The sequence below is a fragment of the Helicoverpa armigera genome, chromosome 12 (assembly GCF_030705265.1).
Source record: "Helicoverpa armigera isolate CAAS_96S chromosome 12, ASM3070526v1, whole genome shotgun sequence".
NCBI lineage: Eukaryota > Metazoa > Arthropoda > Insecta > Lepidoptera > Noctuidae > Helicoverpa > Helicoverpa armigera.
Genome location: NC_087131.1, coordinates 8,532,678 through 8,547,892, shown reverse-complemented (window position 1 = coordinate 8,547,892; position 15,215 = coordinate 8,532,678).

Here is a 15,215-nt window from a genome sequence, read left to right as displayed (position 1 = left end):
CTAATTTTGTTGACAAATGTTTAGGTTAAACAGCTTTTGAATTGTTGTGAAAAAATGGTCTTGTTTGTCATTTACATAGTTGTAGGTTATCTGAGATCACGCATGATTTATGTACTGACTTTTTTAAAATATTTAAGTACGTTCAAAAAACTTCTAGTTCTTTAATTTTTCTTTAAATTGCGCTGGACTTAAAGAAGGACTTACCTTTTGTTCCTTATCTGATATACCTATCACTGTACTAGAGTGACCCTATTTTCAACTTTAACAACTTCATATCAACTTTTCAATCCCATTGTAGCATTATTTTATCTGTTTGACCAAATGCTTTGTTTTTAATTTCAACTAATAAAAGTTGACTGTTACAGGAAAACCAACGACTTTGAATCTCCCTTTTAACAGGAAGCACATAGTAGGGGTCCTGTTGACGAATATGCGAGACCGAATCTTCAGCGAACCCTACGCGGCGATCCGACCTTAAGTACCTGAAAAGGTGCCAATAAATAATATACCCCAAAAGGTATTAAGAGCCAACACTAATACTAACATTATAAACCTTATACAGTGTAGTTAAAGTCGAATTTCTGGTTTTCATGGAATGTTGCTATCCAGAGAAAATGTTGGCTCAAGTGGAACTTCTCCAAGAAACAACGGGTTTACCTCTGGGTCACCCTGGGGAGAGGAGGGCGGCGGTATTCCATCTAAATCTCCCGAACGAGGGATTCTGAGGTGAATTACCGAAAAGATGTTCGGGATGAGACAAACTCTTCCATGTTTTCCCAAATGTATTTATTTGCGAGTTATTAGGTAACAGATAAAATGTATTCTGTAAGTGACCACTCGCATGTCAAAAGAAACATATTTGTCACACGGAAGTAAATAAACGATAACATTCCAAAGAATCCAACTCACATTGTCATCATCGATTTATATTTTTACCGCCCTTTTTTCGCGCCAAACTTTTTCAATATGGCGGCCGGAGAGAGCCACGCGCTGCCACCATTAACCACCGACACTTCACCGTTGCTATAAACTCACAAATCATGAAAAGCGCCATCATGTATGCTACATAGAATTCTATACTTAATGCTCGGTACACTAAGGTCGATTATCAGGTAAACATTCACGGCTGATCGCCGAGAACAAAATGTTCCACCCAACAAATTATTTTGAACCTTGAAACCGCAATGAGGAAAACTTATTTTCAATTAATTCTCACGGAAAATCGTGAAACGAACAAAGAGAGCGAGAAACGAGGCCAACATTCGTTAATAATGTAATGTATATTTATTCGTCTACATTATTTTTGCCTCGATGTCGGTTTGCATCAAATAGGATCGCTTTTATATTAATTACTGCTGAAAATGAAACCATTATTATTGTCCTTTTCAAGTGACACTTCGTAATGAGCTTATAAATTCCATTGTATACATAAAAGGGTGCCGCAAATTAACAATTAATTATGTCAACACCACCTTTAATGTGTTTGCCGCGCTTTTTTCACAGCGCAACTGAAAATCAGCGGCCGTTAAAAGTTTTGAAACTACAGTATCTACGCATGCATATTTGTGTGAAGGAAAAATTATGTAAACTTAAGTAAAGTATTATAACCGCATATTTTCGGTTAATGTTCAAGTGATAGTTGGGCAGCAGAATTAGTTATTTACGTAAATATGTACTTACTAAGTCTGTTTTTTTGTGCGGCCTAATTTATATGGCATCGGACGTCCCGCATCTAATCAATACACGGCTTGGTGCGGCGCGACGGGCGCGTTGTTCACTCGTTTCACTTCGGGGCTACTCGGGCACGATCGTTGAAGAGCGGGACACCCTCGTCGACATTCGGGCGTTCTCGCTTCAATCGTAATTCCATTTTCCACCCGCCTTGGCAAATTGAAATGTCGTAACTCTTGGGGGAATATCGGCTTTCTGCCCAAGAAAAATATTCTGCTAAGGCATTGTAACGACGCTTTAGATATTATGGAATATTTCCAGTCCATCATACAGTTCGGGGCGCGTCCCCTCAAATGGCTGTAATCGTGAATCTGCCCCGCCACTTGGCCGCTCTAGCGATACTACGGGTAGAGGTGTCGCGTTGCCCCCTTCACTTTCGATGTCGACTCAATATTGTTGTATAGAGATTGTTTCTTTGTTATGCATAATGGACTTTTCATTGCATTGCTGCATTGTTGCTACTTTCAGTTTGTTTTGATAAATGACGTCGATTGAGTAGGTCAAGAATTTCCTTTTATATACCTACTTTGAAGGTTTTTAAGTTTATGTACTGACTGCGGCGAAGGTTGCGTTCAAGCACATTCTGTAAGTTTTGGTCTTGATTTTTGATATTATTAGCATACCACCTTCATCATAATCTTTTACAGTTTTTTTTAAATAAAACAATCAAATATCTACAATGCTGCAAATGTTTATATTCCATGGCATATTCAGTCAAAATATATAAACAAAATAAAAAAATGACCACCGAAAAGGGGTACAAGCAATTCCGAGCGTTATATTAGTGGGAGGCCCAGTAGGTCAGATAAATTGAACCCTCCACGGCGTTGTGTTCACACGTAAATAACATGTGGAGTTTGGGGTAAGGGGCGCGGGCGGCCGTCCCCGCTCGGGAAACCACACCCTTACGAAGTTGGAAAAGCGAAAACCATTCAAACATCAACCTTTGCACTTCGAAATAAGTATCACACTCAGGTTAGTCGTCAGCAGTTGAATGTTGGTGTTCGTGGCATCCAGCCAACGTTAGATTTGCAGTTTGAAAACACATTTCGTCACAATAAACACCCCTAATATGCTGAGAAAAGGGCAGATGAAGTTAATTGGTACGAAGACAGACGGTAATAAAGTCAGAATGGATTTCGCCGCTCACGCAACAGGAGTATAGTAAACTTTTGTCACGGTTTGTTAATCTTAATGTTTAAGTTTTTAGATGATTTGTCGGAGTCAATTACTATGTCAATTTAGCTTCATACTCGTATAATTAATATTACGTATAACATTTGTTTTGGCGTAATGGCCAGGTAAACAAATGAAGAAAATATTGGAGCATAAAGAAATGAGCTACAGAGATTTCAGTGTATTTTTTTTTACTTTTCAAGGAACATAGACTTTAGGACAGTTGCTGACATACCTATGCTTGAAGACAGCATACTTATTCTATTCAATAAAGGGCGCAGTTTCTTAAAATCTCTACCTTTAACAACATAAATACAAAAATCCATGGTGCAAAGCTTCTTTCCTCAACAAAAGATTCTTATGGCCAGTCCTCTTTCTTATGAGATAGAAGTCGATGGAAATGGACCGGAGGGTGAGACGGGAAGGGAGTGGGGGAGGTTTTGCATTAATAATGTTGATATCGGACCGCCTTCCGATTAATTTGATTAGTTGTGATTTGTGTTTGGGATAAACGAAAAGGATACTCACCTTTTTTTGGTTTCGATTATTGAAGTATTGATGTTCGAAAATTTTAATATAAATATTTTTATTTGAAAGTGCATCACATGATGGGTGCATATGTATGTCCATATATCCAAAATTGGTATGACGTAAGCAGATTCTAAACAAAACACAAAACTGATAAACCAAAATCAGTTACTTATGTAGTAATAACATTATATCGAGACTGCAAAATCAGCCTGTGAAGTGACTATAGCGAATCCCGCGGGATTGCTTCTGTAGCGATCTGCAAGGGGAGTCATGTACAAGTGGACATTTATGTCCCAAGTGATGAACTTTGGGGTCCAAATGGTACCACGCTGCGCTGGCATTTGGGTGACAATTTATCAAAAGCAAGCCAATTTGTAATCTAATTTTAAATGCTGAGTTTTTATTTTTAATACCTAACTTATTCCTAAATAAGTAAAATGTTCATGAGAGGTTCTATGACGTACAACCTTTCGCTCGTGTAAACTTCTAAGTCTAATAATAAACGCCGGAAAAATAACATTTTATTAGCTTATAATAGAATTCTAATTTTGTGGTTTTTCAGGCCTTTTTGTGGGTAACAACGGATTAATTTTTGGCAAAGTTCTATCCACTCCTAGAAAGCTTTCATCCACGACTGACCACGCACGACTAGCTTAAGCGTAAATCTGTTGAAAAAATATTAATATACCATGTAAAATGATGTACTTCCTGGGTGAAGATACATTTTTTCTGTTATTCATTGGGAATATACCTACGAAGCACTTATGTGTTTCTCATGTCAGTATTTCTATTCTAATCTAAATAAGTAGTAATCAATAATAACCCTAAATGCCGATGTTGTGAATACAAATTGAACTGATCGCAGACATCGATAGGTGTATTAATAATAATTAGGATCGACGGCCGATATTAATAGGGGTCGGTGATTCGGTTGGCCTCATTCATAAGATATCGCGATTTGATAAACACTGCTAAGTTTAAAGGCGAATTATTTTTTGTATTGTTTTTTATACTGTCAAGTATGTACCTACATAAACGTCTGTGTTCTGTCATATCGTCAATGAATGTAGATTTTTTTATTGGATTTTATCTCTTTTCAGTACACATTTGCTCAACTATCAGTTTTGTTTGGCAGTACTATTCAAAGCCATCTGTGCGGAAAAGTACCCTAATCATTATTTTGTAAAACAGTTGTCCTTAGGCCCAGATTTCACCTAAGCCGAGCGGAAAATAATGAAGCGGAGTCGTCTTTGAAACAACCTCGATCTGCTTCTAGAGAAGTATATATCCAAGCTAAAAAACATCTTCTCCGCTTAGTGGAGGGTGGCTCTAAGTGACAGACTGTTAGCGATTCATAAGGGAGCTGGAGCTTCTAACTTACGTCACCAATGTTTACCTTTTGTGACGTCAATAATACAATGGAATATTATGTAATTAACATTAATAGATAAATGTTTAGCTAAATGCTTTAGAGTGAAGTGAATAAATTAAATGAGTATTGTTCTATGAGCTGAATTACAATGTTGATAAATGGTGTCAATTGAAAGTAACACAGTTTATCTGACCTTATTATGCTGATTAGGTGCCTATTTAATTTGTAGGTTTCATTAGTGAAAAACTGGAAATTTGGCGGCGAAGATATATTTAGTATCGGAAAATTTACAATTCAACGTGATTATTAATAAAGAAAATTTCCAAATCCAACCAAAACTTTCCGCTCTAGACTAAGATTTTTCCGTCAACGAATAGCGATATACATTCTTATTTCAGAATTTTCCGATGCCCTTGGAATCGTCACACCGACTGTTTGTTACTCGCGTAACACATTCATGATAGACTGTTTCATTCATCATCATATGCCTAGCCCTTTCCCTGTTAGGGTCAGCTTCCAGTCTAGTGTCTTCTGAAACACGGAAGAAGTTGTCATGACAAGATCGTCGTCCATGGACCAATCGCACCAAAGATTCTTGCGGCTGTTACTTACCCACAAGCTCCTCCTTAAGCGTTTGATTACTTAGATAATTAATTAATCATTGTAACCTATTGTAACAAATGAGCAGTGATCTCGAATCCAGCCGTTGAATTTTCCTCTAAATCCATCATATTGCGACCAAGAGGCTTCGCTTGAGCGTAATATACACATGATCAGTTACTGTGACCTTTTCATTTACAGGGTAAACCATAGGTGACTTGAGAGATCAGCGCGCAGATGGTAATATCTTGAAGATCAATAAGCATGTTTGTCAAACGTAGGTTTGATTTATTTGTTGTATGTGGACAAAATACATTTCGAAAATGTAAAAAGCAAAGAAATACGTATCTGAAAATGTTGATGATAGTAATCTAAATAGTTAAAAAATAAACACCAATTCGTTCTCTCATATTTAAATAGCATTAAAAGAATCTGATAAACACCCTTCATAATAAAATCAGACGAATAAAACATCGCGTAAAAAAATAAGAATTAATTAACGCTACCAAGATGGTAGATAATAAACTTGCATTAAACGATACTTTGGGAAAATTCGGGAATGTCGAGCGGTGGGAGGGGGAACCCCCTTAACCTTTCTTAACTTCCACGAGTGAGATTGAGTACGTAAGTATATAGAGCAAGTTTAATTAAGACGCCTCGCAGTTCTGTTAGCCTGCATTGTTTATGAGAATGGAATAATTCAGTGTAATTCAGATTATGTTACGTTTATTAGAGTAGGATTAAGTTTTTTGGTCTAACTGTTATCGTGAAGATTAGTCTAGTATACCTCAATGAATGTTACTAGTAGGTACTTAACATGTTTCGTGTTTTTTAGGGAAGCTCTGAATTGTGGAGGTACAATTAACCTAGTAACTGAAAAACTATAGGTACGTATTATGACAACCAGAAGTACCTAAGTGTGTTGGAAAAGCCCACATTCCTAATTCGTTTCTACAAGAAATTGTCACACCAAAACGATAGTAGACACACTACTTTCGCAGCTCCTACGGTTATAACCGAAGATTCCAAGCTTGATCTAAGTTTGACTGCGGAAAGGAAAGTTTCGACCAATGAGGCGGTATAGACAAAGCGGCTACCTATAGACCGGGACAGCCTTTATTAGAGGAAAGCCTCCCAGGAGTGTGTGCCGTAGTCAACTGATTTATTGACGCTAACTTTGTGATGTATGGAATACAGATACGAAAACCATCAGCGATGTCTTTCAATCAATTCCCGACTTTGTTGTGGTAGTAATAGATGCTGTTGTTGTGTACATATGTGGTGTAAAGTTATGACGTATTATGTGATCGTAGTTTGCATATTGAAAATTGTGTTAAGTATTTTAGTTGGGTAGAAATTAGCTGTTGAGGTTTGGATTAGTTCAGAATTTTTCTTTTTATACGTTTCCAGGAACAAAGGTTCAGATTATATCTGGAATTTGAATGATCTGATACGTCATTAGAGGAGTATTATGATAAACTGTTAGAGCGTTGCCGTTGTGGGAAATTCAATGTATTATTGTGTGTGTTCCATATGATTCAGTTTCAAAGTACATACATTGTAAATATTCGTCGACAAAAACAATCTCTTCAAAATGATAATGATGCCCGCTTTATCTAGCTGCCGGGATAAAGCGTTATTTACATCAAACTCTGAAAAAGGGAAAATTAATTCAACTTTCGAAATTTTGTCCTCTACCGGAGTACGGAAGACGTTTCTCAGCTGCTTGCCGTGAATAAATTATAATGATAAGTCTCGTGCCTTCGCAATATTGAAGGCGTTTTGATCATTAAGCGTCCCCCACCTGCTCAGTTTCGAGTTATTTTTCCGGGACGGAATCCGGCGATGATTCCCCTTTCCCTCCTCCCCAAGGACGTGGCCTCAACGAGAGCGCTTGAACTTCTTTCATCTTCGCCACTTGGAGTCATGCAAAACGCAAAATGATGGTCGGGACGTGCGATGAAAGGATCCAAGCCAAGGATTGAAGAATTCGCGACAAAAATACATGTCGTTTTGATTTTAGATATCACTTCTAGGTCAGTAGAGTGGAAACGATGCTCACGTGTCGTTGCCCTTTGATTTCCTCGTATTGAGTGTAGCTGTAACCCTTTATAGTTTCCCGGTACTCTGCAGAGGCGCGGAATTAAGTGGGATTTTATGCGATACTGAAACAAAAAGCCGGTGTATTTATGAAAAATATTAAAGCGTAATATTCAGTTTTCAATCTGTAAATATCACGAATATTTCGAGCTTAGTGGTCAGTCGTTATTAAGTTGCAAACAAGTGAATTTATTCCCTCCTCTTTCTGAAGTACTTACTTAATGCTACTGCAGTAATAGCAGAACTCCTTCACCACTGAAGAAATGGTTTTCCAATGTTTCAAACAGATGGAGAATATCAGAAATGACGATAAGACAATCGCACAACTTATATTCCCAAAAATACTTATTCACAGCTTTAAAATGCTACTTTGTATAATATTTTGATCAAAAAGTTGAATCTTCAATCTCAGTGATGAATGAATAAATGAAATGTATACATTCACCTCTATGTGAATAACATCTTGTATTATAATAATGTCACCTTGGGCTGACCACTTACAGACTCGCGAATAGCTTTGCCATGAAGGACGAGAAGGATGGATGCGGCATTGCAATACGAATGCTCTGAGGTCTGTTATCCTTGGTGAATTATTAAAACTAAGCGTATGATTAAGAATTGAGTTGGTGAATGAATATTGAAACTCAACATAATCAAATACATAGTTAGACAACCTCATATAGATATAGACCGAGGACATGAGGAACGTATAGATTCCTGAAGTTTCTGAAATCTGGGAAACCGTTTATTGCGAAGATAAAAAGCTTTCTACATCCTCAGCTTATCTGCATGTTATTACAGGTTCAGAATCTAACCTCATGCACAAAGCGTCATGGAAACAAGACTCTTTTTTTTATTTGCTTTATCCAAAACACTATACCAAACCAAATCACCTTATTCCACGATATTATTACACAGAACTGCCACCTCCGAGTAATTCTGACTGCAAGATCTCAGTCCGACGGCCGGCGAACCGTCTAGGGGTGGGTACCCTCAGTACGAACCCCGAGACAGAAAGAATGCGACGAGCAACCAATGTCATTGTATATTATTTGCTGCAAGATTCGAGTCAGAACGAGAGATCCAGACGGGGTGCGAAGATCCAACATTAAGTGGAGAAACTTAATTTGGTAAATGTTCGTTTACAAAGTTTTTATTAAATGGAATCTGAGGTATTGTTTCGATGGGTGTGTTTAATTAAAATCTGAAGATTGTGATGACAATGATGACGATTGGGATGATAAGTCAGTTTCTTCATTATTATGTCTGAGTTCCATCAAACATACCAAACTAAGTATTTGTTGTTCTTAGATACAATTCTTTAGAATAGACAGATTATTGAGTCGAAGTATATTTTCGTTACAATAAAATTGTTTTCTTCGATATATATTGGAAATTATATTTTTAGATCTACCGTAGACCGTAAACAAAACACGTATCAAAACAAGTAAATAAGGTTAAATATAGCTTCGTAAAAACATTGCGCGTGCAACTTCGCCAACCCTAGCAATTTACGCACACTTAGCAGATTAGCATTGTATACAGGCATGCTCTTATTTATGGAGCAGTGGTATCTAAGTAATTAACAGTAACCGAGGTGTAGTTGTAGTCTTTTTGGGATGAACTCTGAAACTATTGATCTAGAACTTTCTTTGTAACAGGAGAATTAATTGTATCTCTTGCACAATGTGAAGTCATGTTACATAGGTATTTCATCATACGAGTGGGTAGACGTATTAAATATTGATTTCCACAGCTAATACCAACAGAAGATTATAAACCAAAGCTACCTTCCTCAATAAACCGTGGAGGCACGTAATGATGACGTCACATCACACCCACACTCTGGAAAATAAACTAAAGGCGCGACCTTCCTTTGTTGGTAATAAGTGGTCAATAAATTGTCGCAATTTCTTTACTTGGGATTATTGACGTCCATTCAATCTTAATAAGAAAGATGTAGGTGATCGTAAATTGTGTTATCTCGTATCGATTTGCCATGAACCTTGATTAGAGAGGGCAGCCAAAATATTCGTTGTGTTGAAGGTATGTACATATCGATTGTGGTGATGTCATGTTAAGTAGCCTTGGTAATACATTAAGGTTAAATTGTTTTGTACAAAGTCATAGCATAAGTACAGAAATTTAAGACCCATTACATCTGAGAAGACGAAGAAGGCTTGAAGACATTTTAAAGCCTAGAAGGGTAAAAGCTGCCAAAGAATCTGTGATTTGAACAGACAAGTAATATGTTTTGCCTGGTAAGGATAAAGCCATCATTTTAAAAAGAAGAAAGAGTAAGAAGATGAGAGCCAAAGCCTTATTATGTCTCCTCTCTCACGTGCTGTATGTTTCTGTGTGGATCGAAAGTTCAGAAAAAACTTCGAATTTTTATTCGATGAATATCGGAATCTCAAAGCTTTAACAGATTAATGATAGAGGAATGCCAACTGATTTTGCGAAAAATGGTTTCCAATTATCTCATAGTTTACCTTTAACTGAGTACGCAAGTTAAATAACAACAAACAATTTGTTAGTCTCAAGTAATTGGCCGACATCCTGTCGCTGTGCCGCGATTTCAAACTCAATACGTTACTGGTGTTCGTAGTTCCCAACAACATTACGTGGTTCCGTTTAAACTTCGCCTTACTTAGTTATCTTCCGCTCATTTTACTATACGGTATTCTAAAACGTTGGAAGGTACGAGAAGAGAAACGCTTTGCCCTCGTAGGGACGCAGATCTTATGTTAACATGGTCCTGAAGTCACTATAAGAATTTTCGCAGACTGGTTCTTAGATCGATAAATAGAAAATTAGTCCTGAAAATGAAAGCCCGGGCAACCTGATACCCCTTGGTTAGACTGGCGTCAGACTTACTGGCTTCTGACTACCCGTGATGACTGCCAAGGATGTTCAGCCGGCATCTACAGTTTAACGCGCCATCCGAAACACAGTCTATGGTGTCTAAGATATACTTAGAAAATCCATACAAACTTAGAATAGTTGCATTGCTACTTGCTAACCTGGGATCGAACCCGCGCCCTCATACTTGAGAGGTTGGGAAAAACTGTTGTGTAATGAATAAATACAGATAGGTAATATGTAAAATCAAATAGTAGACCAAAGTGAGACGAGAGTGAGTTTACCAGTAGTAGCAGCACAGATGCACCGACTGTATACTCGTAACAACTACATGTACCCACATACACTGTATGTTTTCCATAATCTTTTATTTTTCAGTGCGAACGAATATTTCAGCACTGCTGCGTCGGTACTCACAGCATTTTGTAATAAATGTAAGGAAATATAAACCGTTGCAGCCTTAATTTAATTAAAATTCGTATCTGTTAATGAGAAAACGAAGAAAACCATGCACGATTTTCAGGCGTAAATAACTGGCAGACTGTCTAGTTTTCACACAAATCTTAAAAAGTTTTTAAGTTTATTTATAGACACACGAAAATAACATATTGATCAGTTTATTCAAGAAATCCCCAAAAAAAGAATAGGTACGTGATAGCGAATCAATTAGTCGCATAATTGTCGATGGACGGACACTATTAGCATCTATCGACAGAATGCCAGTTGCATACGTCACTATTGATAATCAAATGTGTGGACACGATTTGCAGGTGATGTGTCTGCGTGCGCTGTCTATGTGTGAGTGAACTGCGCATATGGCGTGGGGGTTGGGGCAGGGAGGTGGGGTGTACCCGAGTAACTGCTCAGGCTTGTAGCTAGCTCGGTACATTTTATTGTAGCTTGCCTCTCTAGATACTACTGACTCTGAGTGGAGCCGGTTTATCGATGTCGATATAAACTGAGTAAATGACGCTGTTATTTTTCCTGTTGTGTGTACTGCTACCGGGTTCTAGCGAGTTTAATAGCGAATGTTTACAGTTTAAGTTTAGGTTTAAATAAAGCTTTAGAATTTAACACTTTTAATGTAAACGCGGGTTTAAAGACGCCTATAAATTGTTGTATAAAATCGAACGAGGCGTAATACGAAATGGGGTTAAACTCTTTTCAGAAGATGCTGTTTTATCACTTTTCCATAACCATTTAGATTTTTACGCTTCCATACGTTGGAAAGGAATGCTTTGCGTATTTTATATGCCATTTGAAATAATATTTAACAATTACGATAAAATCTTTATTCAATTAATTTTGAGAAAATCACACATTTACCTAAAGAAGAAAAACACCATTTAAAATCTATCGACAAAAAACCCTTATCGCCGAAACATGTCACATCACTAAACAGGTTAACTCGTCCTGGGGCGTTGCCTGAGCTGCCCTGTGTGTGACCAATAATTTTATTACAAGTTCATTAAGACCCCGTTGCGGCCCTCAATTCACCATTTCTTATTTAGTTTATTACTTGTTGCGAATCTTCAATCACAAATATTTTTAAACAGATTAACTAACGCTACTAGGAATTGATAAAACACGGTACAACTAGTTTTAATGCTACCTAATAAACTTTTATGTCAGCCGTAGCTGTTTGCTGTCTATTAGCTGTAAAACGTTGATTAAAGATTCCTTTTGTTACGTGGTATTTACAAGGTTTGTTGTACGTTGTTTTGGTTTATATTCCCTGAGGCTCGCGATTGAATTGGAAGCGCGCATGTATTCGATAGAATCGTATTTATGGATCGAGAATTTCGAAGCTTAAAATACATCGACTCCATGGATCCATTGTCCCACCTGAAAGGGCGGTTGCGTCATTGATACATCAAAACAATTTAGTCAGTCGCCCTAACTGGCTCTCGGCCTATTTGGGTCAATGTGTAAACAAAGAAACAAAGCATCGTCACGAGCCGCGAGAATCCTGAAACTTATGGGTCTTGAACTTTGCACTAAGGTGTATTATACGATGAAATTGTTGCTTACCGTAATGTGAAATCTAAGTTTTGTTTTAATATAGGGTTTGATAGTAGAGCAGTTGTGGCTTGCTATATGCACAAAAAGATCATCGCTTCTGTCTGTCTTTTTACGCCCAATTTCAAAATCCACATTTTGTCACCTAAACTGCGCGTGCGTTGATTTTGCTGAAAATATTTAATACTTGGTAATGCAAAGTGATCCTTTTTAGATGGCTTTATTGCCTAGTGTGTAAGCTTGTTACCGTTTTATATTAAGTTGCAAAAAAGTCATATCACTCTTATCAAAATTATCTTGTGTAGAGTCGTGCAAAAAAAGGCTACTCATAACTATCACCACACTGTTAGGCAGGTATACTAAAACAATGTTCAAGTGCAGATGTACTAACTTACCTCCTCGCTACATTGGCTGCCTACATTGTTCGCTATTAATAGACCACAAGAAGAAAAAGGTAAAAATACTTTCCTACTTCCAGTTAACATGTTTATATTGTTTATGTTACTCAAGTATATCCAATGAACTTTTAAAGTAATATCTTTTATTAAATTTTTCTTTTTGTCACTATTCCGCTCATATTTATGTCAGGAACTAATACAGTTCTGGAGGCATATATAATTCATGAACGAAATTCTACTTTATTGTTAAAGGTGTAAGGTTGGTATTTCAGTAAAGTATTGGTGTCAGATAAGTTACTCGATGGTATTTTAGGGGAGAAAGTTTGAAGCCACAATCGGGAAGTTTATAATAGGTGAATATTTGCAAAATGTTGTATTTTATTTATTTTAACTTTTATCGGTTATTGAGCGCTATTTAGTACTTTTTAAAGCTAGCGTTATTTCAAATCTTTCATATGTACTTACAGGGACTTGGACCGTTTGTGTCGATCACCATGCTTGTGTCATCATGCTGGGCCAGTCCTCAGTTAGTGGATAGCCCGACGCTCGTACGTTGTTCAGCAGGGTGCAACAAGCAGAAGAGGTTTGGGCCAGCAGTGGGACAATACTGACTAAGAAAAAAATATATGACACTAAGTAGAAGACTTGACCTGAATACTGGATAGATCAGGGATAGATGCTACAGTTCAACGAGTACAGTTCGAAATGTTAGTACACCGAGATATTTTTTGGTTGGATTTCATGTGAAGCATTTCATTTTAAGGACCCATCACAATTGAGATACGTAAAAATGAAGATGAAATACTTTTTTTATAAGCTGCCTTAAATCATGGCCTAAATATCCACAATACAACCTGCTTTAAAAGCCTCATGGAAATGAGCCACAGATTAGCAAACAAACAGAGTGCTAACTTGCGTGTTGCTCCATTAAATTAAACTCGCCCAAGTTGTGGGAGACAAAAACCGTTCGTCGCGTCACATGACAGCGCTGTGATTGGTGGATTTCGTGGCGATGTGTGCAACATTTTTGAAGTTGTGTAGAAAAAAATGTAAACGAGATCGGTGACGGAAAATTAAAAAAAAATATATGTTTAAGGGTGAATGTGGGTCTTGCCAATTTTATTTCATTTCAATTGCAGATTTTTTTAATGATTTTCTTTTGTTTTTTCTTTTTAATTCTTAACGTAACCTAATGTCATTAGAGACTATAGCTGTTTCTCGCGGACCCACGCCTCGAGTGAATTACCACCTAATATCTTAAGCTAATTATTAATTAATTGCATATGAATGGATAATCAAGCCGTGTATCTAGGTAATACATCTATATCTAGAACTAATGTGGTATCCATATAACACATATTATCATCATATGATATTCTGATACCTTCCGCCAGCGCCTTCATCCGCGTCTTATGGAAGGTACTTTGCCCACCTGGATAAAGGCCCATAGCCTTTTTCTTGTTGCTGGGGAGTTTGTTCCACCACTTCTTCTTACCAGCAAAAACTCATAGGAAGCGGTGAAGGGCGGGCGTTTAAGGGGCTGACTTTTGTAAATTTGACCTTCAAAAAGTGCAGATTTTCAGCCTACTTTGAATAAATGAGTTTTGTTTTTTTCTTCGATAAATGGGGCTATTAAACTCTTTAAAAAATTATCAAATCGTTTCAGTATTTCCTGACAGCAGTTATCAAACAAACAAACTCTTCAGCTTTATAATATTAAGTATAGATGCTCACAGCACTCGAGAGTTAGCAACAAACGCGCCGTCTGCATACTTTATACTTTTAGCTTCAGTTTCTGTTGCAACTCCGCGATATACTGACGTTACTATATTTAACTTTATATCTTTTGTTATTAAATGATGAGATTTTTGATGATGAATAGGTAATATTTTTGATTTACTGGTCTATTTATGTACTGTACACATTTTATGAAGGTACAACAAGATGTTTACCACTAAAGTTGTATTTTTGTTGGACCCCGAAGACGGTAGATTAAACTATGTTGGGCAACTATCGGCTGACAGTTCTATGGCCGATAGTAGACTAAAAGTTACCTGTCTGCAAGGGGTCTTTTATGAATATGATGTTTGCACAAGGCATTCTAAAACGTTCTAATAAAATGCTTTAACCCGTTAATAACAAGCGCCATTTTGGCTATAAAAATGGCAGTTAAAAATTGGGAGCTTCAACGAGCAATTTAAATTCATAATAACTCCAAAGTCAACGAAAGTTAAACAAAGCAGCAAAAATAATTAATCGTTGACATGCTTGCGAGTAAAAAGTACAACCGACCAAAAAGTTCAGGCCACGCAAAAATACAAAAGTTAACTAAAAGAACAATGATTGTATTGCTACCTGAATAAATGATAACATCGCGGTAAATTTGATGTCAATATGTGTTAACACTAAGCTATTTAGTTCACGAC